Raw genomic sequence first — 27,901 nt, 5'->3', positions numbered from 1 at the left:
GACAATTTATTTTTATGGACATTAAGTAACACACAGGTGTTAAGAGTTGTTGTAGTCAAGACATTAAAAGTGAGATGATATTTGATCCAGGAGAATTTTCTTTTGACAGAAAGATTTACAATTTCAATCTACAATACATGAAGGACAAATAATAAAATGTTGAATCTTCAGGGGAAGGCTATACAAAGGACAGTTCTTTAAGTGTCTAGAATAAGAGCATCAAAAGTACTTTTTTAATGCCTGAATTGGCTTTTCAATGAGTACACATAATGCAAATACTATGATCAGTGCCAAAACCGTGTGATCCAGGAAGAGGCAAAACTGGGAAGAGAAGAAAAAAGAATATTGGAATTTTGTTCACAATTCTCAAATAACAATGCATCTTTTGAATTAAAAAAAAGTATTTTCTTACCATGTTTTAATGGTGTAAGTTATGAATTTCCTTAATTCACTCATTCTCTGCCACAGTAATCACTGCAAACTCTAATCTCAAATATAACTGTGATGAAGAGAAAAAAAAATTAAATTCATGGTATATGAATGCAGAAATTTGTATGGAAAGTATGTCATTTTGGGATAAGATTGTTTTTTTCCCACTTTAAATGTGATTAGGTCTAAGATGATTTTTCGTCATAACTTCAGATTTACACATAAGACCATAAGACAGAGAAGCCGAAATAGGCTATTCACCCCATAGAGTCTGCTCCACCATTTTAATCATTAGCTGATCCATTTTTCCACTCAACCTCATTGCCCGGCCTTCTCCCCAAAACCTTTGATGCCCTGGCTAATCAAGAACTCAGTCATAAATACACCCAATGATCTGGTAACCATCTTTGGCAACAAATTCCACAGATTTACCACACTCTGGCTGAAGAAATTCCAATACATTTTTGTTCTGAGTGGACACTCTTCAATCCTGAAATTATACTTTTTGTCCTAGGCTCTCCTACCATGGGAAACAACCTTTCTACATCTACTCTGTCCATAACTTTCAATATTCAAAGTGGTCAATGAAATCCCCTCTAATTTTCCTAAATTCTAACAAATACAAGCCAAGTGCTGTCAAAGGTTTCTCATATGATAATGCTTTCATTCCTGGAGTCACCCTAGTGAACCTCCTTTGCACCATCTCCAATGTCAGCGCCTTGTCTTTTAAATGAAAACCCAAAACTGCTCACAATACTCCAGATGAAGTCCTACCAATGCCTTATCTCAACATCACAACCCTGCTCTTACATTCTATCCTCCTTGAAATGAATGCATTTGTCTTTTTCACCACCGTCTCAACATGTAAGGTTACCTTCAGGGTATTATCGTGCACGAGGACTCACAGGTCCCTTTGTATTTTGGTATTTTCAATTTTCTCTCCATTTAAAAAATAGTCTTCCTGTTTATTTTTTTCTATCAATGTGCTTGACTGTCTATTTTCTGACATTATACAGGTATACGATCCTTTATCCAGAACCCTTGGGGGACAGTGTGTTCTGAATTTCGGATTTTTCTGGATTTCAGAAAGCCAGATTTAAGCCATATCCACCCCCACCCCCTTCCAGTTGCACTGCCAGTCTTCCCCCCCCCCCCCCACAATCGCCTGACTCACATTGCCGGTCTCCCCCCACAATTGCCCGGCTCGCGCTGCAGGTCTCTCCTTCCCCCACAATCGCCCAACTCGCGCTGCTGGTCTCCTCCCACCCAACAATTGCCCGACTTGCACTGCTGGTCGCCATCCCGCCCAACCCGCGCTGCTGTCTCTCTCCCCATTTGCCAGATTTTGGAGCTTTCCGGATTTTAGATGTCCGGATAAAGGATTGTGTCCCTGTATTTCATTTGCCACCTCTCTGCCCATTCTCCTCATCAGTCTAACTCCTTCTGCATCCTCCATGTTTCTTCTACACTACCTGCTCCTCCACCTATCTTTTTATTATCTGCAAATTTAGCCACAATGCTATTCATTCCATAATTCATATTATTAATATACAACAGAAAAAGAAACAGCCCCAACACTGAACCCTGTGGAACTTCACTGGCAACTGACAACCATTCAGAACATGATCCTTGTATTCCAATTCTCTGCTTCCTACCAATCAATCAATACTCTACCCATGCTAGTATGATTTCTGTTATACCATCTTGTTAAGTAGCCTCATGTGTGGTACCTTGTCAAATGCATTCTTACACGACATCCGCTGCATCTCCCTTCTCCAGCCTGCTTGTCACTTCCTCAAAGAATTCCAATAGGCTTCTCAAGTAAGTTAACCATGTGCCTCCAAGTTCTCTGTAACCTCATCCTTTACAATCGACTCCAACACCTTCCCAACCACTGAAGACAAGCTAACCGGCCTATAATTTTATTTCCGTGGCAGCATTCCTTTCTTGAATTTGCGATTTTTCAGTCCACCTGAACTATTCTAAAACCTTTGGAATAATTGCAGAGCAGAAGACTTTACTGTTTTCGTTCTATGATTTCCTCTTCAAATTAATTTACAGATTATTGACCAAACTAGAATATACAGGGATCATTTGAATCATTTTAAAAAAACCCATATTCTTTGTCATATATAAGAGTGGTAACTTGCAAAGTTTAATTAATATAGCTAAGAAGCAGGAAAGCCAGGTCATAAAGATGCAGGTATGTTGTTTACCTTTAATTTTGTTAAGACATCGAGAAACAAAATTTACTGTCAAATGCTTGTTGACTTTGGCTTCTAGTCCAGCAGCAGCTCACCTTTATATTTATTTTCAATTTCAAATGCCTTTGTCTTCTCACTTATTTTTGATTCTATAATCTCCTCCAACCAACCCTTCAAGCCTCTGAAAACATTGAACTTTGCTATCTTGTCTTGAATTTTAAATGCTCCAGTATCAGTGACCACATCTTTATCTTTCAAAGTCTTAAGCAATAGTAATTCAATTCTCTACCCTACCCACAAAATGTTTCTATTTAGAACATAGAACAGTACAGCACAGTATCGGCACTTTGGTGGCAACCATTTAAGCCTACTCTATGATCAATCTAGCCCTTCCCTACATCACAGTCCACCACCAGCCCCAGCCATGTATTCCAGACACCCATCACTCTGTGTGAAATGCCTATTGTAATGCAGACAAAGATTTGCCATAGCAGAAATAGCCCGGCGCCCCTTACAGTCAGAGAAAGAGAAGTAGAAGAGTGTCCACCCAGTGTCATTGAGTGTTCACAGATTCACCTCCGGCAGTCCCGCAACCACATAAACTTCAGTCCAAACCATCGGCAATCCAAGCTCCAATTCCAAACCTCCATCATGATCAGGAAGCCTTTAGAGCCCTTGACATTCTGTTGCATCCCAGTTCCCCTTCAGCCAACCTTGTCACAGTCTTCAGCAGTCCGAGGACTGGTGTAAGCCCTTTGACTGCAGTGCCAGCAGCCTGCAAGGATTCGTCTCCTTGAGTCACCAACAGGCCACCACCTGTGTATTCTTTAGCCACAGAGCACCTCACTGATCCACTGCCATGGTCACTGTTCCATGGGTCATCTCCTCTGCTTCTTTTTCTCAGAGAGTGGTCTCTCCATTTTCTGGTGCCCTGCACCAGTCCTCTGCTTCCCCTGAGTTTGCAACCCCTCAAGGCTGCTATTGAACACAGGTATCACCATCTTGAGCCTAGACCCCACGGTTGCAGGTTTTTAAAATAAACCACCATCAGCTCTTTTATCAGGCCATCTGTAGCCATCTGTAGTTGGACTGGGTATGCTTTCTAATCCTGGCAGGATCCAAGTAAATCTACTTTGTACCTTCTCTAAAACTTCCATATCCTTCCTATAACAAGGTGACTAGAACTGGACACAATAGTCTGTGGTTTATGGAGATGCAACATTACCTCACAGCTCTTGAACTTCATACTTTTCCAGATTGAACCTCAGCTGCCACTTCTCTGCCCAACTTTGCATCCTATCTATATCCTTTTTGTAACCTATGACAATCTTCTGCTTCCTCATCGGATTAATTTATAAAAATCACAAAGAGCAGTGGTCCCAGAACAGATCCCTGGAGAACACCACTAGTCAATGACCTCCAATCAGAAAACATGCCATCTACTACCACTCTCTCCATCTGTCAACAAGTCAATTCTGAATCCATGCAGCCAGTTTTCCATTGATCCCATGGAGAATCTTGTCAATCACGTGACTAAAACCACACTCACATATATACATACTGTAATATATACATACCATATCCACCACTCTTCCTTCATGAATTTTTTTGACACCTCATTGAAAAACTAATTTGGGGCCATGAGACACAACCTGCCCCTCAAAGCCAAACTGACTGTCCCTAATTTCTCCAAATGCTCATAAATCCTTTCCACTTGTTTGAACACCATTGACATCAGATTCACTGCTTTGTAATTCTCAGGATTATCCTGATGACCTTTTTGGAGCTTGGCCTATTTCTTTAAGAATCTTCATTCAACCTACATTTCTTACCAAGGATTTGGCCACCAGTTCTCGTGTTTGCTCTTGTTTAGTCACGCATTACAAATTTTGTTCACTAAGCCCCTTGGGACATTATGATATAAATGCCTTTTTTTTTAATTGTAGTTATACCACAAAAGTAACTATAGAATGAAATCAGAGGAAAATGTGAAATAGATGTCTGAGTAATGAAGGAGTTTTTCCTGTAGCCAACAATATCTATTAGAGCAGGATGTATCAGAAAACAGGCATAGCTGAGATTGGCTAGTGGGACCCAAAACTTGCTGGACAATAAAGAACCTGGGAGGAAAAATTGAAATATAGCCAAGACAAGTAATTCTGATTTCAATAGATATGAGATAGATAATTTTTTTAAAAAATCAATACGACTCTCATTATTTACTGGAATACTCATATATTGTGTTCTTAAATTGTAAACAACTGACTGATAATGTATCCAGGCTAGATCTTTGAGCATTTCAGGCAAAAAGAGGATGCCAAGACATTAGGTATTCTCTTACAAATCTTCTTTGTTTTTATAACATAAGAGGCCCTCTGGTATGCCTCAAACAGTTGAGGCAATGATTTTTGACAGATCATTGATTGTAGGGAGAGTCCATGTCCATTATCTACATGAAAGCAAATTTTAAAATTCATGTCATTGGATGAATCCAAAGCAGAAACCCAAGAATTCAGAGACCCCGAGTCCTAATGCAGCAATAGCTTGACAGCTCTGGGAATCAATATGATTTAAGTATTCACTCAGGTACTCAACTCATGTTCCATCAAATGCAATGTTGTATTATTTCTATTACTGCAAGTGCCAATACATGTGTTTTGTATATGTATTATATTCAAATCCTGCTTATCATTCCTTGCTCTATAATGATTTAACATTTTTCTTTCCTTTATTTCTTTGATGTATGAAATATTTTTTGAAAATGAATGAAATAGAATCGATACAACACAAAAGTCTGTATATTGCTGTTGAATTAAGAGAAGAATTATCACCTCTTTCCTAGAAAGGGCTCAAGAAACTATTTGCCATATGATTATGAACCCACCCCCCCCACCAACTTCCATTTCATTTTATTGCCATCACATTTGCCCATAGGAGTTTTGCTTTTTACCTGTCATGTTTCAAATTTGCCAAAATGTTCATTCTTCTCACTTCTATATTTGCATGAAGACTAATATTCTTTTCTGGAAGCTCAAGGCTACTAACTTCCTTCAGTTTCTTTGTTTGCTAATTACATTCTGCCAAAACTTAGGTATTTTTATAGTTTTTTAATTTAATTTTGTAATTTTTTAAAAACATTTAGACATACAGCACGGAAACAGGCCCTTTCGGCCCACAATTCTGTGCTGCCCAATTATATCCAATTGACCAACAACCCCATATATTTTGAACAGTGGGAGGAAACCAGAGTCTCCTACGAAAATCAACACCGACATGAGAACTTCCAAACTCCTTACAGGCAGCGCAGGATCAAACCCCGATCCCGATCGCTGGTGCCGTAACAGCGTGGCACTAACCACTACGCCAGCCGAGCCTTTCCAGCTGTCTCATTCTAGAAGACTATTTATCACTGAAAAAAATAGGTTGGTTAAAACAATGACTTATTTTAAATCAACGTGCAGGGTTAGAATTAACATTTTGCCACTTTTTAATAAAGAAATAAAATTACAGCTGCTGGAGTCTGAAACAAAGCAGAAATGCCAGAAGAACTCAGTCAGTCTTGCAGCATCTGAGAAGAGAGAAACCAGTCAATGTTTCAGGTCAGGGTTCCTTCCTAGTTCTGAGATTCCACTTCAGATTCTGATCTTAACTGAGCAAGCTGACAGGCATTTTTAAATTTGTTTTGAATTTAAATTTAGGCATGGAGCATGGAAACAGGCCCTTTTGGCCCATAAGCCCATGCCACCCAATTAACCTACAACCCCGGTACATTTTTTTGAACAGTGAGAGGAAATTGAAGCCAGAAGAAACCCCTGCAGACACAAAGTGAACATACAATCTCCTTTCAGACAGCACCGGATTCGAACCCAAATCGCTGGTGCTGTTAACAGTGCTGTACTAACTGCTACTCTCTCCATGCCGCCTGATGTCACTGCAACTCATTGTTAATCTTTCCCAGAAACTATTAAGTGCATATTTTAAATCACCAATGGATTGAGAACAATTATTCTGTCTGGTATAAAAATAATTCACAATGACCAAAAATATCAAGATTTGAACCTTAGTCCGAGAGTTTTACAGTCAGGGAGGCAATAAGGAAGCTACAATTGGTCTGGTACAATGGTTTAGGTCCCAAAAAGAAATGCATTGCGAAAAAGGTGGGGTCACGCTAAATCGGGGTTTCACTGTATGAGCATGATCATGTCTGAGATCAGAGTTGCTCCAAGGGGCACGGGGGGGTGTTATTCACAGGCATTCCCCTCCTCCTAACAAAGGAGGTATTATTGTGTTCCCCTACCCAGCCTAGTGCATTTGAAGGCTCTTATATCTTTTTTAATTCTAGGGACAGTGTCGATCTCCCCGTTTATCTCTGGCTGGTGATGTGGTTTGATGGTGCCTATAAGGTATCTATCGAGCGCATGTCTTGCACCAATGCCTTCACATGTATGGTCAAATTATGGGGGTTGTATTAAGCATTGCACTTGATCCAATTTACTTGTCCTTTGGCCTTCAGCTGCGCTCTCCGTCTCACTACCTCTCCAGCTCTGAGATCCCGCGCAGTGCTCGTGTGCAGGTGGACATTCTCGTGGTAATCCCCTGACAGAATCTGTGGATACTTCCTGAATTCCTGGAGCCGCTCCCTCTTCCACCCGATCTGGTAACCTCGGAACAACGTCTGGATCTTTGCTGAAGCCTACGGCTGACCAATGATTTCTCACTGACCTCGATGATTTCTCCAAGCCACTTGGATGATGCCGGCAGCTTGGGTTCTCTCCTGATGCTGCTGCCTGGTTCATAGGCAGCATTGTGCCCACTGGTTGATGTGATTTGAATGAGCGTCCCTGCAGCCAGGAGATCTGGAGACGGCCAGCCCATGCATCGACACTCCAGGGTGCAGAGCAACGTGAGGACGTGCCTCCTGTTGGTATACTCCTGCAGCGGGGAGGACCTGGTCGATGTTACCCATCCTCTCCCACTGCCTCAGTGCTGTGACTGCCTTGGGACTGGGCGGAGAAGCGCAGAGCTTGTCTGACGCAGTGGTATTGTAGCTCGTATCTCACACCACAACTTTCCCATTCTTTGTTATTAATACATGGACATCCCCACTCCTGCTGATGAGAACAATGACTCACTGCATTATATCCAAATTCACATTAAATTGGCCTTCGGCATCACATATGCTGCACATTTTGATGAACAATAACGTAGCTTAGAAACAATTGGTCAAATCCATGGTAAACAAGAAATCTACAGGTGGTAGGTCTAATGCAGTATACAGAAGAAACTCAGTAGGCCATGTAACATCTACAAAAAACAAAGGCAATTAATCTTTCAGGCCTAAGCCAGTCCTACTTGTACAAGGTGTAACAGACAGTAAAGAATGACTCTCTGCTCTTCTGATTTATAGCCTCAATTGGAATTGCAGCTCACTGTTCAACTGAATTTCACATTAAAGGATATAGTTTAAGGTTTTGACAAGGGAAACATTGCTAAGGTTGTTTGCATTTCATCATAAATGTACCGGCATATCCTTCTTCACTCACGAATATGATCCAGCTGACTGCAGCAGCCCATGTGGTTCTGTGTAATGCCTGATATAGCACAGGTGGAACGGAATAGGACTCAGCAGAATCTCCCTGTGCAATTACTGCAGCCATTGTGGTCAGAGAACATAACCATCCAGAAAGAGCACTTGTCTAGAAAAGAGAAGATTTTTTTAATATTGTCATTAAACAGCAAAAACAAATTACAATTAACATTTGAATGTCTTAACAAATTTCACAGAAATTGATTAGAAAGGATTCCAAATGTTATGGGGGAAGGAAGGAGATTGACATTGAAAGGAAAGTACATCAGCCAAGATTGTGAGTGGCTCAGGGTAGGAGTGGGACTTACAGGCTTTGGCTCACGAGGCTTCGGCGAGTGGAGACTAAGGACAAGCTTGATTTCAATAAGGTAATATCTTTGAATTTAAATTAGAAAGAGTTAATGGAGACAGCAGCTATGACAGTCGAATGCTCCAATTGCAGAATGTGGGAAATCTGGGACAGCACAATTGTCCCTGATGACTACACCTGCAAGATGTGCATCCAGCTGCAGCTCCAGGGAGATTGTGTTAAGGAATTGGAGCTGGATGAACTCAGGATCATTTGAGAGGCAGAGGTAGAGATAGAAAGGAGCATCAGGGAGACAGTCACCCCTAAAAGCCAGGAGACAGGTAACTGGATGACTGTTAGGAGAGGGAAGGGGAAGAGGCAGACAATGCAGAGCACCCCTGTGGCCATTTCCCTCAACAAATATACTGCTTTGGATACTGTTGGGGGGGAAAGATCTGCTATGGACAAGTAGTGACACCTCCGACACAGAGGCTAGCCCCTCAGCTCAGAAGGGAAGGGGGGAGAAGAGGAGAGCAATGGTAATTGGGGACTCATTGGTTAGGAAAGCAGATAGGCAATTTGGTGAATGAAATTGAGGCTTCGGGATGGCATGTTGCCTCCCAGGTGCCAAGGATGTCTCTGATTGAGTTCATAGCATTCTGGAGTGGGTGGGGGGGAGGAGCGGGCAACCAAATGTTGTGGTCCAAATAGGAACCAATTACATAGAAAAGAGTAGGGATGAGGGAATATAGGGAGTTAAGAAAAAAGTTAAAAAGCAGGACGTCAAGGATGGTAACCTCAGGATTACTGTCCGTGCCACGCAACAATAAGTTGTGGCAGATGAATGTGTAGCTGAAAAGTTGATGCAGGGGTTCGGATTTCTAGATCATTCTGTAGAATGTCTGACCTATACAAAAAAGGATGGGTTGCACCTGAACTAGAAAGGGACCAATATCCTGCTGGGCAGGTTTGCTAGAGCTGCTGGGGAGAATTTAAACTAGTTTGGCAGGGGAGGCGGGAATCAGATTGTGAGGGCAAAGATTAGGGTAGAAATACAAAAGCATGATGTTATGTGGAGCAATCCATTCTCCAAACCTTCACAGGCAGGGTTGAAAAATGTATTTTTTCACGCGAGGAGTATTAGGAATAAAGGGGATGAACTTAGAGCATGGATCAGTATGTGGAATTACGATGTTGTATCTGTGCTGAAACTTGGCTGGAGGAAGGGCAGGATTGGTCGACGCAGGTACCATGGTATAGGTGTTTTAATAGGAACAGGATGGGAGATAGAAAAGTGAGGTGGTGGGGGAGCAGTAGCATTACTGGTCAGGGATAGTATCATTTCTATAGAAAGGGAGGTTACTGCAGAGGGAGTGTCCACTAAATCGGTATGAGCGGACATCAGAATAAGGAAGAAGCTACCACTGTGCTGGGAGAAGTCTTCAGGCCCCAAAATAGTCCTTGGGACACTGAGAAGCCAATAAGCAGGCAGATTTTGGAATGGTGCAGGGAATACAGGGTTATAGATATGGGTGAGTTTAACTTCCCTAATATTGACTGGCACCTACTGACTGCAAGAGGGATAGATAGGGCTGAATTTGTGTTTAACAAGGATTCCTGACACAGTATGTGGACTGGCTGACGAAAGGAGAGGCCATACTAGATCTAGTTCTGAATAATGAACCTTGTCAAGTTGTGAACCTCTCGGTGGAAGACAATTTTGGTGAGATTGACCATAACTCCCTTAGCTTCAACATAGCTATGGAAAGGATAATAACAGACAAAATGAGAAATTGCTTAACTGAGAAAGGCTAAATACAAAGGGATGAGGCAGGAACTAACGAGAGTACATTGGAAACAATTGTTCAAGGGTGAAAGCACAGAAGTAATGTGAAGGAAGTTTAAGGACCACATATGTTGGGTTCAGGATATGTTTTCCCAATGGGACAAAGAAAAAATGGTAGGAAAAGGGAACCATGGCCAACGAAACAGGTGAGGGAATTAGTCAAGAGGAAGAAGGAAGCATATGTTAGACATAGGAAGCAGGAAAGAAGAAGGGCTCAAGAGAAGTATATGATGGCCAGGAAGGAGCTTAAGAAAGGTCTTAGGAGAGATCAAACGGGGCATGAGATGGCTTTGGTATGTAGGATTAAGGAGAATCCCAAGGTGTTCTATGAGTATGTGAAGAGTAGAAGGATAATGAAAATGAAGGTGGGGCCACTAAAGGATAATGGAGACAACATGTGCCTGTAGGTGGAGAAGGTTGGGGATTTCCTAAATGAATAATTTGCTTCGGTATTCACAAGAGAAAAGGAACTTGATCAGGGTAAGGTCAGAATAGAACAGGCCTGGACAATGTGGAGATTAAGGAAGAGGAAATGTTGGATCTTCTTAAAAACATCAGGATTGATAGGTCCCCGGGGCCGGACATGATATACCCCAGGTTGCTGTGGGAAGTGAGAGAAGAGATAGCTATGGCAGTAACTATGATCTTTGAATTCTCTTTGGCCGCAGGGGAGGTGTTGGAGGATTGGAGAATGGCAAATATAGTTGCCTTGTTTTAAAAAAAGGTAATAGGGAGAATCCAGTGAGTCTTACTTCTGTGGTGTGCAAACTATTGGACAGGATTCTTAAGGATAAGATCCATGACCAATTGTAGAAGTACAGTCTACTCAAGGATAATGATGTTGTGAAGGGAAGGTAATACCGCACAAGCCTAATGGAGTTCCTTTGAGGAAGTACCAGAAGAAATTGATGCAGATAGGACGTTAGATATTGTCTACATGGATTTTAACAAGGCATTTGAAAAGTTCCCCCTTGAGAGACTCATCCAGAAATTCATGAAGCATGGGACCAGTGGAACTTTGGCTGTGTGAATAAAAAATCGGCTTACAGGTAGAAAGCAGAGAATAGTAGTGAATAAAAAGTATTCTGCCTGGTGGTTGGTAACTAGTGGAATGATGCAAGGATCTGTTCTGGGACCCCTGCTTTGTGATATTTATAAATGACATGGAGGAAGAGGTGGAAGGATGGGTAAGTAAGTTTGTGGATGATACAAAGATTGGAAGAGTTATAGATGGAGCTGAATGATGTCAAAGTTTATAAGATGATATAGATAGGATACAGCATTGGGTGGAAAAATGGCAGATGGAGTTCAATCCAGATAACTATGAGGTGATACATTTTGGAAGGACAAACCAGAAGGCTGAGTTAATAGCCGTTTACTTAAGAATGTGGATGAATAGAGAGACCTTGGGGTTCAAATCCATATATCTCTCAAGGTTGCTGCACAGGTTATTTGGATAGTTAAGAAGGCCAATGGGATGCTGGGATTCATTAATGGGGGAGGGATTGAGTTCAGGAGTAGAGAGGTCATGTTGCAACTCTGTAAATCTCTGGTAAGATCACACATAATATTGTATTCAGTTCTGGTCACCTCATTATAGGAAGGATGTGGAAGCTATGGAGAAGATTTACCAGGATGTTGCCTGGATTGGAAAACAAGTCTTATAAAGCAATGTTAGCAGAGCTGAAACTATTCTCTTTGGAGAATAGAAGGATGAGAGGTGACTTGAAGGTCTACAAGATTATGAGATATATAGATAGGATGGACAGTCAGTACCAGGGCAGGAATAACAAATACCAGAAATCATATGTACAAAGTGAAGGGAGAGAAGTTTAGGGGAGACATCAGGGGTAATTTTTTTGTGCATAGAATTGTGGGTGCCTGGAATGCCTTGCCAGGGATGGTGGTGGAGGCCAAAACATTAGAGGCATTTAAGAGACAGGCACATGAATGAAAGGACTGAAGGACCTGTACTCTATTGTATGTTGTATGAATGGTAGAGTAGACTGTTGGGTTGACTGGCCCAATTATGCTCTGAAACCTTATGGTCTTTTGCAATGGACACTAAGCATGAAATGACCCTGGAGAGAGAGAGAGAGAGAGAGAGAGAGAGAGAGCTCCAGCAAAAGCAAACAAAAGGAAAGGAAATCAGTGGGGAAAAAAAAAGATAACAAGGTCCAAACTTGGAGATGGTAGGAGAAAGTAAATGGGAAAATAAAACAAAAAGTGTGACACTGTGATTGGTTGGTAAGAACAGTTGTTGAGGTAACCTTCCACTGATTAAGATGTGCAGGTGAGATCAATTTCTTAAAGGGCATTAATAAGATTGAAAACTAAAATTGGGCAAATGAACTCACTAAAAATAGATTGATTGATTAGATAAATAAAGTAAAAGATAGCAAGTAGAGTGAATATTGAGAGTTTGAATTAGGGTAAGGGATGAAACAATGAAAGGAAACCAGGAATTCTTACTATAGCTGAGGAAACCAGAGGTAGTTAGATGACTTGTCAGTTTCCATAACAAGTTTTGTTTGGAAAATGGAATAGAACTATGATGTTGTGCCCAATACAGAGACTTGGCTGTCTCAGGGACAGGAATAATTGCCATACATGCCAAGCTTTAGATGTTTCAAAAAGGATAAGGATGGACGCAAAAGAGGTGGAGGAATGGCACTGCTGACCAGTGATAATATCACAGCTGCAGACAAAGGAGGTGTATGTGGAAGTCAGGTACAGGAAGAATCAATAACCCTGCTGGGTGTATATTATAAGCCCCTAGAAGTAACAGAGACACTGACGAACAGATAGAGAGGCAGATTCTAGAAAGGTGGAAAACTAAATATTATTGTGATGGTCGATGTTAACTTTCCTAATACTCATTGGCACTATCTTAGAGTGAAAGTCTTGGATGGAGTGGAATTTGTTAGGTATGTTCAGGAAAGTTTCCTGACACAATTTGTAGGCCGGCCATTAGAGGAGAGCCTATACTTGACATGGTATTAGGAAATGAATCAGATAAAGTTTTAGATCTTTCAGTGGATGAACATTTTGGATGGAGCAAAGGTGCTCAGTGAAGCAATCTCCCAGTCTGCATCCATTGTCTCTAATGTGGAGCACCAGATACTGTTGATGACTCCCACAGACAGATTCACTTGGAAGGAGTCTTTGGGGCACCAACCAGTGGTGAGGGATGAGGTGTGAACATAAGTGTAGCACTTCCTGTGTTCACAGGGGAAGGTGCCAAGGGGGTGATTAGTGGAAAGAGATGAGTGGACAAGGGAGTCATGGAAGGAGCAGTTCCTACAGTACTAAGAGAGGGGAAGATGTGTCTGGTGGTGGGATTATATTGCCAATGACAGAAGTTGCAGAGGATAATATCTTGGATGCAGAAGCCGGTGGGGTGGTAGGTGAGGACAATGTGAATCTTGTTTTGTTGCGTCTAGGGGTGGGGGGGCAAAGCATATGTGTGGGAAATGGAGGAAATGCAGGTAAAAGCTGAGTTGATTGTGATAGAGGGGAAGCCACATTTGGAAGAAGAAGGACATGTGGATGATCTAGATTGGAAGACCTCATCTTGGGAGCAAATATAACGGAGATAGATGAATAGAGAGAAAAGAACAGAATCCTTATAGGAGACTCAGTCGATGTCGTGGTGAGAGTAGGTAGGTTTGTAAAAATGTCTGTCGAGAGTTTGTCTACTGAGAGATCAATAAAGTGTGAGTGTCATTGGAGATGGACCAAGTGAATTTGAGGTTGGAATGGAAGTTAGCAGCAAAGTGAATAAAATTTACGAACTCATCATGGGTCCATGAGGCAGCACCAACGTAGCAGAGGAAGAACTGAAGAGCCTTGCCTGTATAGGTTTGCAGCATGGATTGCTGCACACAGCCAACAAAAAAGGTAGACATAACTGTGACCCATGCAGATATCCATGGCTACTCCTCTGATTTGGAGAAAGTGGGTTGAGTCAAAGAAAAAGTTATTGAGGATGAGAACATACCTAACAAATTCCACTCCATCCAAGACTTTCACTCTAAGATAGTGCCAATGAGTATTAGGAAAGTTAACATCGACCATCACAATAATATTTAGTTTTCCACCTTTCTAGAATCTGCCTCTCTATCTGTTCGTCAGTGTCTCTGTTACTTCTAGGGGCTTATAATATACACCCAGTAGGGTTGATGAAGGGCTCAAGTCCAAAATGTTGGTTGTGTATCTTCATCTTTATTGCATAAAATACACTGTTTGACCAACTAAGTTTCTCCAGCATTGTGTTTTTACTTATATCAGCTGAGGTGATATTGGAGTGGTGGGAAAAGAAGGGAGGATTTCTGAATTTGTTTTTCAGGAGAACTTCCTTCAATAGTCTAACACAGGAGGGATTGTTCAAACAGATGCTGGGGGATGAAGTGAACATGATACGCTTTGTATCACAAAGGGTTAGAAGCATGATGGAGAAGGGCAACAAAGAATTTAAAGTAGAATGCTAGACAAAAATGCAAGCACTTTTATGTACTGCAGTAGACCCCAGCACCTGCAGATGTTCTTGTTTACCTCAATTTAGATTTGAATTTCTGAACCAAAAGGGTAAGAGGGCAAGCATCCAGTGTAACATGCAAGCAGGCATTGACAGGAAAATAGGTCATGAATAATCTGTAAGTTGGATATCTGTTGGGTACAGACCAGTTAAACTGCCACAAGAGGGAAGGAAGGAGATTGATATCCAGGTCTGCACTGATGCATGAGAAAATATCAAGAATCCAAAAAAGAGGAAATACGATACACATCAGTGAACTCTTTGAATGAGAATCAGGATAAATAGAATAAATTGAGAGGGAAAATGAATAAAGACTGGCAAAGAGAAAATATGAGAATATTTTTAGGAAGTCCTTTTAGTTAAATAGTAAGTGGATAACAAGAAGCAGGGTAACATATTAAGGCTTGACTGCTTAACAAGTACTTTATATTCATGATTATAAAGGAAAATGGGCAACTAAAGCGGCATCGTCTGCAAAGAGTAGTTCACGGACAAGTTTCTCTTGTGTCTTGGTGTGAGCTTGCAGGCGCCTCAGATTGAAGAGACTGCCATCCGTGCGGTACCGGATGTAAACAGCGTCTTCATTGTTGGGGTCTTTCATGGCTTGGTTCAGCATCATGCTGAAGAAGATTGAAAAGAGGGTTGGTGCGAGAACACAGCCTTGCTTCACGCCATTGTTAATGGAGAAGGGTTCAGAGAGCTCATTGCTGTATCTGACCCGACCTTGTTGGTTTTCGTGCAGTTGGATAATCATGTTGAGGAACTTTGGGGGACATCCGATGCGCTCTAGTATTTGCCAAAGCACTTTCCTGCTCACGGTGTCGAAGGCTTTGGTGAGGTCAACAAAGGTGATGTAGAGTCCTTTGTTTTGTTCTCTGCACTTTTCTTGGAGCTGTCTGAGGGCAAAGACCATGTCAGTAGTTCCTCTATTTGCGCGAAAGCTGCACTGTGATTCTGGGAGAATATTCTCGGCGACACTAGGTATTATTCTATTTAGTAGAATCCTAGCGAAGATTTTGCCTGCAATGGAGAGCAACGTGATTCCCCTGTAGTTTGAGCAGTCTGATTTCTCGCCTTTGTTTTTGTACAGGGTGATGATGGTGGCATCACGAAGATCCTGAGGCAGTTTACCTTGGTCCCAACAAAGCTTGAAAAACTCATGCAGTTTGGCATGCAGAGTTTTGCCGCCAGCCTTCCAGACTTCTGGGGGGGGATTCCATCCATACCTGCTGCTTTGCCACTTTTCAGTTGTTCGATTGCCTTATATGTCTCATCCAGGGTGAGAACCTCATCCAGCTCTAGCCTTAGGGGCTGTTGAGGGAGCTGGAGCAGGGTGGAATCTTGGACTGAGCGGTTTGCACTGAAAAGAGATTGGAAGTGTTCTGACCATCGGTTGAGGATGGAGATCTTGTCGCTGAGGAGGACTTTGCCATCTGAGCTGCGCAGCGGGCTTTGGACTTGGGGTGAGGGGCCGTACACAGCCTTTAGAGCCTCGTAGAAACCCCTGAAGTCGCCAATGTCCGCGCGGAGCTGGGTTCGTTTGGCGAGGCTAGTCCACCACTCATTTTGGATCTCCCGGAGTTTGCGCTGAAGATGGCTGCATGCGCGACGGAAGGCTTGTTTCTTCTCTGGACAGGACAGCTTTGTAAGGTGAGCCTGGTGGGCAGCTCGCTTCTTTGCCAGCAGCTCCTGGATTTCCTGGCTGTTTTCGTCAAACCAGTCCTTGTTTTTCCTGGAGGAGAAGCCCAGTACCTCTTCAGTGGATTGCAGTATGGTAGTCTTCAATTGATCCCAGAGGGTTTCAGGGGACGGGTCCGTGAGGCGGGTTGCATCGTCGAGCTTTGCTTTGAGGTTTGCTTTAGTTGCTTTAGTTGCCCATTCAGAGCCAGCTCTTCACCGCTTGACGTCCTGCTTTGCGGAAACTGCCAAAATGTTTGGCCTGGAAGTCAGCCTGAAGAAAACTGAGGTCCTCCATCAGCCAGCTCCCCACCATGACTACCAGCCCCCCCACATCTCCATCGGGCACACAAAACTCAAAACGGTCAACCAGTTTACCTATCTCGGCTGCACCATTTCATCAGATGCAAGGATCGACAATGAGATAGACAACAGACTCGCCAAGGCAAATAGCGCCTTTGAAAGACTACACAAAAGAGTCTGGAAAAACAACCAACTGAAAAACCTCACAAAGATAAGTGTATACAGAGCCGTTGTCATACCCACACTCCTGTTCGGCTCCGAATCATGGGTCCTCTACCGGCACCACCTACGGCTCCTAGTACGCTTCCACCAGCATTGTCTCCGCTCCATCCTCAACATCCATTGGAGCGCTTTCATCCCTAACGTCGAAGTACTCGAGATGGCAGAGGTCGACAGCATCGAGTCCACGCTGCTGAAGATCCAGCTGCGCTGGATGGGTCACGTCTCCAGAATGGAGGATCATCGCCTTCCCAAGATCGTTTTATATGGCGAGCTCTCCACTGGCCACCGTGACAGAGGTGCACCAAAGAAAAGGTACAAGGACTGCCTAAAGAAATCTCTTGGTGCCTGCCACATTGACCACCGCCAGTGGGCTGATAACGCCTCAAACCGTGCATCTTGGCGCCTCACAGTTTGGCGGGCGGCAACGTCCTTTGAAGAAGACCGCAGAGCCCACCTCACTGACAAAAGGCAAAGGAGGAAAAACCCAACACCCAACCCCAACCAACCAATTTTCCCCTGCAACCGCTGCAACTGTGTCTGCCTGTCCCGCATCGGACTTGTCAGCCACAAACGAGCCTGCAGCTGACGTGGACTTTTTACCCCCTCCATAAATCTTCGTCCGCGAAGCCAAGCCAAAGAAGAAAGGAAAATAATCTTTAGGTTGAACTGGAAATAGGGGTAATAAATAAATAAATAAACTTTGATAATTGGCAGAAATTACTTCTGAGTGATTAATAATAGAGACGAGAATAGAAAAAAAAACAGGTACTTTTCATTATTCTTCACTTTGGAGTATGCTATACATCAGAAATGAGAAGGGAAGAAGAAGCTCAGAAAAATTACCATCACTAGGGCAGTGCAACGAAACAAAATGTTGGAGCTGTGGGCTGACAAGTTTCTTGGTCCTGATGCATTACTTCCATGTGTCTTAAAAGAAGTGGTGAATGAGATGGGTGATACATTGGTTTTAATTTTGCACAATTCCCTAGCTACAAATTTGGAGAATAGTCAATGTCATTCCATGGTTCCAAAAGGGAAGGCAGAAACTGTAAATGGGTTACTTTAACATCTGTCATAGGAAAATGTCAGGACCTGCTGTTTAAGATATTATTGGAAGGTGCTTATGGTAATTCCGTCATATAGCAAAGTCAACATGATTCTTTGAAAGAGCAATTTATTGGATTTCTTTGAAGCAACATATACTGTGGATGAAATCTTTGATTTTTACCTTTATTGTTTGTCAGTACCTTGGTCAGCAAAGATATTTTTCTATAATGCAGCAAAATTCCCAACAGTATTCCAATTACGAATGGACCATAGCGACAGTAAGGCTTTACATAGTACTGTGTGTGGTATACACCGTGCAAAAGTAATCCGAAAACAAGTGTGATGTAATGTTTGGTAACAGGTTTTCCAATCTAGATCATCCGCATGTCCTTAAAAGATATCATCTAATGCAATCAGTCTGGTTAGGTCAGTGTGGGGTCACAGTTCTAAATCTCTGATATTCTACTTCATGAGTGTGACAGAGCATATAGATATGTTTTTGGAAGATAAATTGGGAAAAGTTTATCAGAGTAGGTCACATACAAACACTTTAAAACAGATCTTATTTAAAATACTGGAGCACTGCCCCATGATAGAAATGTTGGGGCCAACAGTCTTTGCAAGAGCTTTGGAGAGTTCCCAACTGACTTCACTAATGGATTGTTGTTTACAAAAAGGCAACAGATGAAAGAGCTTGTTGGAGCTAGTTCTGTATGGAGCTGTTCTAGGAGGGTCATGTGGTTTGGCAAGCAGAGTGAGTCAAACAGGCTCTTCTGTGTGTGTGTGCGTGTGTGTGTGTGTGTGTGTGTGTGTGTGTGTGTGTGTGTGTGTGTGAGAGAGAGAGAGAGATCACTTCTACAATGTCACAACCAGCAATAGCAGCTGGGACTGGAACAGGACAAGCTGGCAAGCTTGTGGAAAATCCTATTCAGAAGACAGGTTCTTATTTCAGCTTGGTCAAAGCCCTTGTGTTTCATGCAAGAGGAGAGGACTGGGTGCCTAATGTTTCACTTGGAATAAGAGAAACAAAAAGGCACTCTGTGGTCACCTGAAAGAAAGAGGTTATCATCTGGAGAATCCTGAAGGGGGCAAGTTTTGTTAGCAAGACACTGGAGTGGCTGATTAAAAAAGAATCAGTTGTGGATGACCTGGAACATCAAATCTCTCTCTGAAAACCAACAAGAACCATTTATCTTTCAAGCACCAAATCCTGGTGAACTTTATAAATGTTAAATTCTGTGCACAGTATAAGAATTGCCTGCATCCAGTGAACTTGGAGGAATGAGAAGTGAGAATTTTTCTGAACTTACACACACACATTACATACACGTGCACTTAGAATTAGAAGGGGGTTAAGTTAGGTTAAGTAAGTCAATAGTGGTAAGTTCAAGTTTGATTCTATTTTTATGTTTAAAGATAATTAAAAGCAACTTTTGTTTAAGTAACCATTTGTCTTGGTGAATATCTATTGCTGCTGGGTTTAGGGGTCCTCTGGGCTTGTAACATAAGGAACTTCAAAATTGATTCTATGGCTCCCTTGTTACATTGTAATTTGGTTTAACATAGATACCAAAATGTACCCATTCGGCAACATATTTTTGCTTATTTATCATCATGGATCATCTCTCAGACAGAGATAGGGAGATTGGAATGGTGAGGTGTGTTCTCTGAGGAGTATAGGAAGTTAAGGCGAGTGATGATAGATGTATATAAAATGATGAGGGGCATGGAAAGGGAACTCTGGAGGAAACGTCTCCATATCAGGGATAGATAAAACTAAAGGTCATAGATTTAGAGTAAGGGAAAGAGATTTAGAAGAGTTATGAGATGGACCTTCTTCACCTAGAGGGTGGTAAGAATCTGGATTATACTTCCTGAGACAATGGTTGAAGCAAGATCATTGACAGGATTTAAGAAGAGTTTAGATGAATATGTGTAATGTCTAGGCATAGAAATCTATAGACTAAGTATTGGGACATGGAATAGTACCGAAGGGTTCCCACTCATCAGCAGAGATGAATTGGGGCAAACAAGCTGTTTCCATGCTATAGGAATCCCTCCTTCCTTATCCTTTCTAGATTAATACATTTACTCTTCCAGATTTTTCTTTGAAAATTCTGGTTTATGATACTGGTCACATAAATTTTCACATAATCACATCTAAGGGTTAAAGCTTTCTTGTAACCTTGTGGCTAGTAATGGATTCACAATTGGCAAAATGTTCTAGGACCTCTATTCTGGTTCAAGCTCTATGGGACCCTGGAGAAATGGCTGGAAATTAGGAAAACTCCTAAGTTAACTCAGGAAATTACAGTTGAAACATGATGTTTTCAATATTTTGGCTGTACATTTACTTTCTTATTCTTCTTTGCAGTGAGTGGGCTAGTTGATCATTGATTTTTCTAAAACCACTTCAATTCATTCAATTTCATTTTTAGCAATCTTGATTTCGTTCATAATTGAATCTCATTTATTTTGTTTACTTCCAATTTTTAAGCTCCTTCACAACAATTCCTTTTGGATTCTACTTATTTGCAAATTTAATCAGTTTTCCTTGTACTTCTGAATCAATAATTAATTAGAAATATTGAGAAACAAAGTCTGCATATGTTGGAAAATTGAATGAACATAGAACATAAAACTTTACACAGTACAGGCCCTTTGGCCCACGATGTTGTGCTGACCTGTATATATCTACTCCTCAAACTAAACCTTCCCTCCCTCACAACCATAATCCCTCTATCTTTCTTGCATGCATGTGCCTGTCTAAGAGTCTTTTAAATAGCCCTTTTGTGCCAGCCTCCACCACTTCCCCTGGCAATGCATTCCAGGCACCCCTCTACTCTCTGTTTAAAAAATAAAACTTACCCCGATGTCTCTCTAAACTTTTCTCGCCTCACCTTGTACAGATATCCTCTGATGTTTGCAATGAAGGATCTAGACCTGAAACATTAAATGACTATTTCTACCCATGGATGCTGCCTGACCAGAGCCCCTCCAGCATGATTCACTGCCTCAATCCTGACTGTTCGACAACTCCAATGAGGTCCTTCCATGGCAATAAATCGAATCCGAATTTTAAAAGCATTGGGAAGTGTTCCGAAGCTCTGTGCGGACAATGAAGACAGCCACACTATACAACAATACAGCACAAGAGTACCAAACAAAATCATCCCCAAATTCTGCGATCTTGGCATCAGCACCCTCCCCCCACCTCTGCAATTTGCTCCAGTAATTGCAATCCCACAGGCTAGAGTCAGTGAGAGTTGGTGACAGCAGCTCCTCCACAATCATTCTCAACACTGAGGCCCTGCAAGATAATGGTCAGAAGGAAGGCAGGGGTGGGCGGGTGGGGGGGGAGCTAGGCGGTGTGGTAGGGGTGGGTGTGGGGGGGGGGGGGGTGCTAACTGAAAGCATCTCTGTGAAAGGAGGCAGGGGAGATGGCATTAATATTGATTTCTCTGGTTGCCTTCCTCCCCCCCCCAGCCCCCCCCACCAATCTAAAGTATGTTTCCTTTCCTCCAGCTCTCTCTCTTTCCCTTTTCACTCTGTCTTCTTTCACAGAACCAAAACCTGCCCCTCCCCCCCCCCCCCCACTATTAATTCCTACATTTCCTCTCTCCTGTCCTCTTAACTATATCCAATTAACGCATTTTGTCTGTTGGCCTGTACTCCTCCCCTCTCATTCTTCCCTTTTTACCCGCCTTTACTAGGCCCTTTGCCTTCTTTTTGCTTTTACCTTAAGGAAGGGCTCAGGCCTGAAACATCAGTAATATATCTTTATCTCCTACAACTCTCATAAACTTCCCTCCACTCATCTTAAGATATCCTCAGGTATTTACAATTGTCACCCTGGGGAAAAGTTGCTGGCTGTCCTCCCTATCAATCAATTTCTTTCATAATCATACATACCTCTATTAAGAAAACCCTCAGCTCACTCAACCTTGCTTCATAAGATATGTTCTCCAATCCAGACAACATTTTGATCAATCTCCTTTGCAACCTCTCTAAAGTTTCCATGTCCTTTCTTTAATGAGGTGACCAGAACTGAACGCAATTCTCCATCTGTGGTCTGACAAGAATTTTATAGAGCTTCAATATTACTTTGTGACTCTTGAATTCAATCCCCTGACCACTGAATGTCAGCACACCATACAATTTCTTAATCACCCTATACAATTGTGCACTAACCTTGAGGGATCTATGGACTTGGACCCCAAGATCTTTATGTTCTTCCAAACTGTTAAGAGTCCTGCCACTAACCATGTACTCCTCCTTTAAGGTCGACTTTCCATGTACACGTTTTCCAAGCATCAATGTACACCTTTTCGAATGAACTCCATCTGCCACTTGTTTGCCCAAATCTGCATCCTGTCTACAACCTGTGGTAACCTACAACAATCTTCTACACTATCTACACCTCCAACTTCCTTTTCATCTCAAACTTACTGACCCTCCACTAGTTTTGACAGCAGAACTGGAGCTGTTCTGAGAAACTTTATAGTCATTAGCCCAGATAAAATAAATAGGTGAATGCTTCTGTAAAACAATGAATGCAAGAACATTATCAGAACACATAAAGCAATCATATCTTAATATTGATAATGAAGAAAACAAAACTTTTCAGAATTATTAAGGTATTCAAAAGCAGCTAAATTTTGTGTTTACCTGGCATCAAAATGAAGTCCTATTGGCAACTTGAAGTGCCAGGAGATCACATCTGTGACAATAAAACTGGCCATCAGGAGAAATCCTGCTGCAGCAAACATTATCATTCTGTTCCTGAAGAAAAATAAATCATTTTAATGCTCCTTAATGTATCAAAACGAAATTTTATTTGTACTGAAGAGTAATGACCAGTGACATTCATTTTCATCCACCATTGATACAATAAGGAAATTATTTTAAGGTCAGGGCACTTCAGGTTGTATTGGCAAGTTTGGAAATTTTTCAAGCAATAACAAATCTTTCTCTCTCTCTCTGTGACATCATCCCTTTGCCTTATTTGCCAAAAATGCTCTAAAATCATGGACTTTTTAATCGACGATCTAAATTGGAACTAAGGCTTAAATGAAATTATCATAGTTTGTAGCAATTTCAAAGAAGTCCATCAAAAGTCAAATTGTATATGGAGTTTGCCTTCCACCATGTTTGGAATTTATTCTTTAGTTTGTCAGCATTTGGTTTATTGAATTGCTTGACATTACTGTAACCAGTCATTGTGCAAAATGTGGATTAATAGGGGTTCTTATGGGAATAGCCTTCCAAGTTTTGGTGTTGCGGGTAGGAGGGGGATGCAGGGGTAAGTAATGGAGGAACAATTGGCCATCCAGTGAGCGTGGAGAGTGCAAGCCAGCTTATACCACAACTCGACTGACAGACAAAGAAAAGCTGCAAGGAAGAGTTGCAATTGATTTTGTTTGACTGAATTTGTGCAGCCTGGTGAAATGTTTGCTGCAAACTGGCACTGTGCACCTTAAAATGGTCACTGGACAGCAAAGTATTGCATTTTCTCCCAATTATCCCTCAACTCTGTCTTAAAGTAAGGACATCAGGAAGCAGGAATCAATAAAATCGACAACATCTCCTGCAATATTTGCTCTCTGTTCCCATTTATTAAATTGGAGATATAAATGTTACATTGAAGCATTCCTTGGCCAAAGTTAGCATATTTGCTTCCACGCTTACTGAACAAGCAAGTTCTGTTTGCCAGACAACTCTGGCAAATTAAAAAACATATTAAAAATTCACCTTCTTAAATACAAAACCCTATTTTATTTTCTCACATTTCTTAATATAGAGTACATTGCCTCTGGAGTTTTTAGGTGCATAATAGGTGGAAACTGATGAAAGTGGCTGGTAATGGTACCTTAACATTTGCTGTGAGATTAAACTATTATGAATCAGGGTAGATCTATTCAGAGCCCATCTCTCAAAGAGCCCTGGAAATTGATAAACCAGGTCATACTTCAAATCTTTGTCTATTTTGGTGGAATTATTTTTTCCCCATCCATTAGTGTCCATGGACTTCTGGGCCTTGTATTTACATTTAAAATTAGAATAGTGTAAATTTATCATATTCTAATGGCTCACACCGTCATTGATGGAGAACTGTTTTTTTCATCAGTCAACCTACGGAGCTCTCGTGGTTTAATTCTGCTTCTAAAATTTTCACAAGGTTTGCTATTAAACTATAAACCATATACTTAGAAATACCTATATTTAAAAAAAAACTCAGACAACTCTAAAATAATGAATGAGCTTTGCTTTTTTTAAATTCAGAGATACAGCACATTAACAGACCCTTCTGCCCACCAGCTTGCATAGCCCCAATACACCCATGTGACCAAGGAACCTACCAGTCAATACATTTGGAATGTGGAAAGAAGTCCATGTGAACATGGGAAAAACATACAAACTCCTCCTAGACTGCAGAGGATTCAATCACTGACGCAGTAATAGCTAACAGATAGGGCTAACAGTGCCGATTGAAGACCACATTTGATCCTAAAATGGCACAATCTTGATTTTGTGCATCCAATATTTTTAAACATTTAAATGTAAATTTTGATTTTATTTACAGCATGGTAGAAGCCAATTCTGGCCATTTAAACAGCCAATTACACCAAAATTAATCTACAACCCCATAAATTTTGTATGGTGGGAGGAAAATAGAGCACCTGACGCAAACCCATCCAAACACGGGAGAACATACAAACTCCTTACAGTCAATGCCGGATTCCAACCCATTCACTGGCACTGTAACTACATTAACCATGCTGCTGTCCATGCCACCCTCCAGACAGGAGATCTAATAGTAAATATCTCAACTATTAGATGACTACCAAAATTCTGGCCTCCTATATGTATCAACTTACCTATCAGAGAACATATTCCTTTATTGGGACCTACATTATTCTCTATTTCTATAAATGCTACCTGACCTTTTCCAGTGTGAATTTTGTTATATATTATGTTATATATTTCTACCCTAAAAGTGGCCCTGAAACTTGTCAATTCAAGTTAAAGGGGATAAATATAATATTGATCAAAAGTTGCTCTTAACTTATTAAAATATTGATGTCTGATCAGGAACAGTCAGAAAGTCTTCCCTAAGATGCCAGTGAAAGAAGCACTGAGCCAGAGTATTTCATGGTGTGAGTTAATAATAATGCTAACCTGTAGAGCAGAGCAATGAAGAGAGGAGTTGTGATATGAAACTGGAAATCATTTGCAAGGTACCATGTCCAACCCATACACTGCAATGACAGATTATTTAATAAGTTAGTTCAGGTCACAAGTCTTTCTTTGGATATCACTGGCAAGAAATCATTCCCCCTTCCTGGAATTTGAGAATTGTAAATGCAGGGATAACAATCGATTTGAAATACAACGAATCTTTCAGGATTCCAACCCATCATGGAATGCTAATTGTGAGAGAGAAGAGAACAGCCATACATTCTGTCCAATTCCACAGACTAAAAAAAATTTGAGATAGTTTCTCCTGGAGTTTCAACCCAATTCTGTAAAGCTTGACAATTATGATCCCAACTTATTTAGTTCTCTATCTATGAATAGCAGGAATATGTGCCAACTACAATGCATATGGCCCCAAGTCCAGATGATGATCCATTTTATCTGGGACATAAAAGAAGGTTGAGGGGGAGTTGGATCTCCCATTGTAGAAGGTTCATTTAGATATTTCACAGCTCTCCAGGTGTTTGATCTAAAATGCCATGCATGTTCCAAATGCCAGTACATCACACAGAGGTTGACATACATTGATATTCCTTATATTCCATCTCGGTAGTCTCCAACCAAAGTTTCTGTTGGCCCTCTCTTCCAGTTTCTTTCTGTTCCTACTCCTCTGGCTCCTTTCGACCATCTCCCGGTCCCCTTCCCTTCCTTCTCCTATCAATGCAGCTACGTTTCTTAGCCATCTGCCCATTTCTCAGCTTCTTTCTTTTCTACCCTTTAATCTGTATCCACCTCTTCTTCCCTGTTAGCCTGTGCTCCTCCCCTTCCTCCTTCTTCTCTCCTCCTCGCACCTTTTTATTCAGGCATCTACCCTTCTTTTTCCAGATTCCTGATGAAGGGCTCAGGCCCAAAATGTTGGATACCTGTTACTTCCCGTGGATGCTGCATGACCTGCTGAGATTTTCTAGCACTGTTGTGTATTGCAAGGTTAAAAATAATGTCTCAAAACTTACCCATGATGTCACATAGCCTTTATGACTGTGATCATTTCTACAATTATATTAATTAAAAGTAACAGTTTGAGTATTATTCAGAGATTGGATTCAAAGCAAATATTCAGTATCATTACACAATACAGATGTTATCTTATCTCCTGAAAAATGTCAGAATACATTAACAATGAATTTACTGCACATTTAGTTATTGTCCCTAATACCTACCAAATAGTGGGGAAAATGCAAAGGAGCATTGAAATTCAGGAAAAAAAAGTCATAAATTCCAATGGTTTCACACTCTGCCAAATTTAACCACACATCTTGTCTTGCAAGGTGGGCAGGGACAATGGTTACTGGAGAGAAGTTGGCTGCAGTTATGATAATGGGAGAGAGAAGTCATTTCTCCATGATGAGCTGGGAGGAAGCACTGTTGTTAACCAAAGCCCACTTCCATTTTTCCAGCAGGTTTCCCAAGCATTAGGAAACCTGCTCAACAACTGTTGGTGACTGGAAAAATGACCCAGCACATTGTTGCACTACAACCGACTGAATTTTTATTATTTTTTTCCTTTATATTATTATCTTCTTTTGCTCTTCTTATGTGTTGTTATGGGTTGTGTGTTTTCTGTACCTGGGAACCTAGAGCAAGAAAGACTTTCACTGCATCTGAACATTGTACTTGTGTATACTGTATGATAATAAACTTCAAAATTCATTTAAATCAAGTTCTCAATTACAATCTTTGAACCTGAATTATAATGCTCATGAAGCCTCCACTTCTCCACAGAAGAACATTCATGTGACAAGATTAATCTAGTACTGGGACAAAGTGACATGTACTTAGGCAGTTGGTGGATATTGTGCTTTATATTTTTTTACATTAGCCCTACCTAGACTGTTTCTCATTTACCATATACACATCAATGTTAAACCAATTATCCTTCCTAAGCATTTGATTGCTGGTGGATTTTTTAAAAAAATCAAATATTCACACTATTACAAAAGCAGGAAATGCTGGAAAAACTCAAGAGCTCGATGGCATCATCAGGAATACCTTCAATCAGCAGTTAATTCTGTTCCTTTCTCCATCGATGCTGCCCAACCTGCTGTATTTCCAATAAAAAAGAAAATACCTAACACGTTGGTCAATCAAAATAAAGTTGTTAATAGACAGCAGATTTTTTCCACCAGGATCTTCTGCATTTATCCAAGTGGGACTTTGGGTTTTCTCCCAAGGATTTCCATGAAATAAGTGAATACATTCCAATGATTAAGCACATGATGTACATGTAGAGAGGAAGAATTCTGAAAATTACAGAAAAGAAATTTTAATAATTGAGCTTTAGCCCTCATAATTATTTACATATTATAACAGTAATACCTTAAAGGAGAGAGAACAGGTAACACAATTCACATGGGAATATGTGCTGTACTGTTCTATAATCCATTTTTCCACTCTGTCACTGTAAATATAAGGGCTATATTACTGGATCTAAATTTCCTTTCTACGTTTGGGTACATGGATGCCTAAACATCCAAATGATACAATTCCTCAAGCAAAGGAAAGA

The 27,901-nt window shown here is 41.2% G+C and overlaps 1 long non-coding RNA gene across 2 annotated transcripts; it reads right to left on the bottom strand.

Annotated features, from left to right (window-relative positions):
* On the bottom strand, positions 1 to 26,319 carry LOC138756097 (uncharacterized). Of its 2 annotated transcripts, XR_011352743.1 has the most exons (6): positions 26,262 to 26,316; positions 25,321 to 25,400; positions 22,810 to 22,923; positions 8,155 to 8,329; positions 413 to 499; positions 1 to 321 (listed from the first exon to the last, which is right to left on the bottom strand). It is a non-coding gene; the product is annotated as an uncharacterized lncRNA (long non-coding RNA). The 2 variants fall into 2 exon arrangements; XR_011352744.1 differs by lacking the exon at positions 25,321 to 25,400 and having other exon boundaries at positions 26,262 to 26,319.
* Positions 26,320 to 27,901: the final 1,582 nt, after the last annotated feature.

This window comes from Narcine bancroftii, chromosome 3, assembly GCF_036971445.1.
Source record: "Narcine bancroftii isolate sNarBan1 chromosome 3, sNarBan1.hap1, whole genome shotgun sequence".
Lineage (NCBI taxonomy): Eukaryota > Metazoa > Chordata > Chondrichthyes > Torpediniformes > Narcinidae > Narcine > Narcine bancroftii.
Note: the sequence above shows the minus strand (reverse complement) of the source record. Positions and strands in the feature narration are given on the sequence as shown.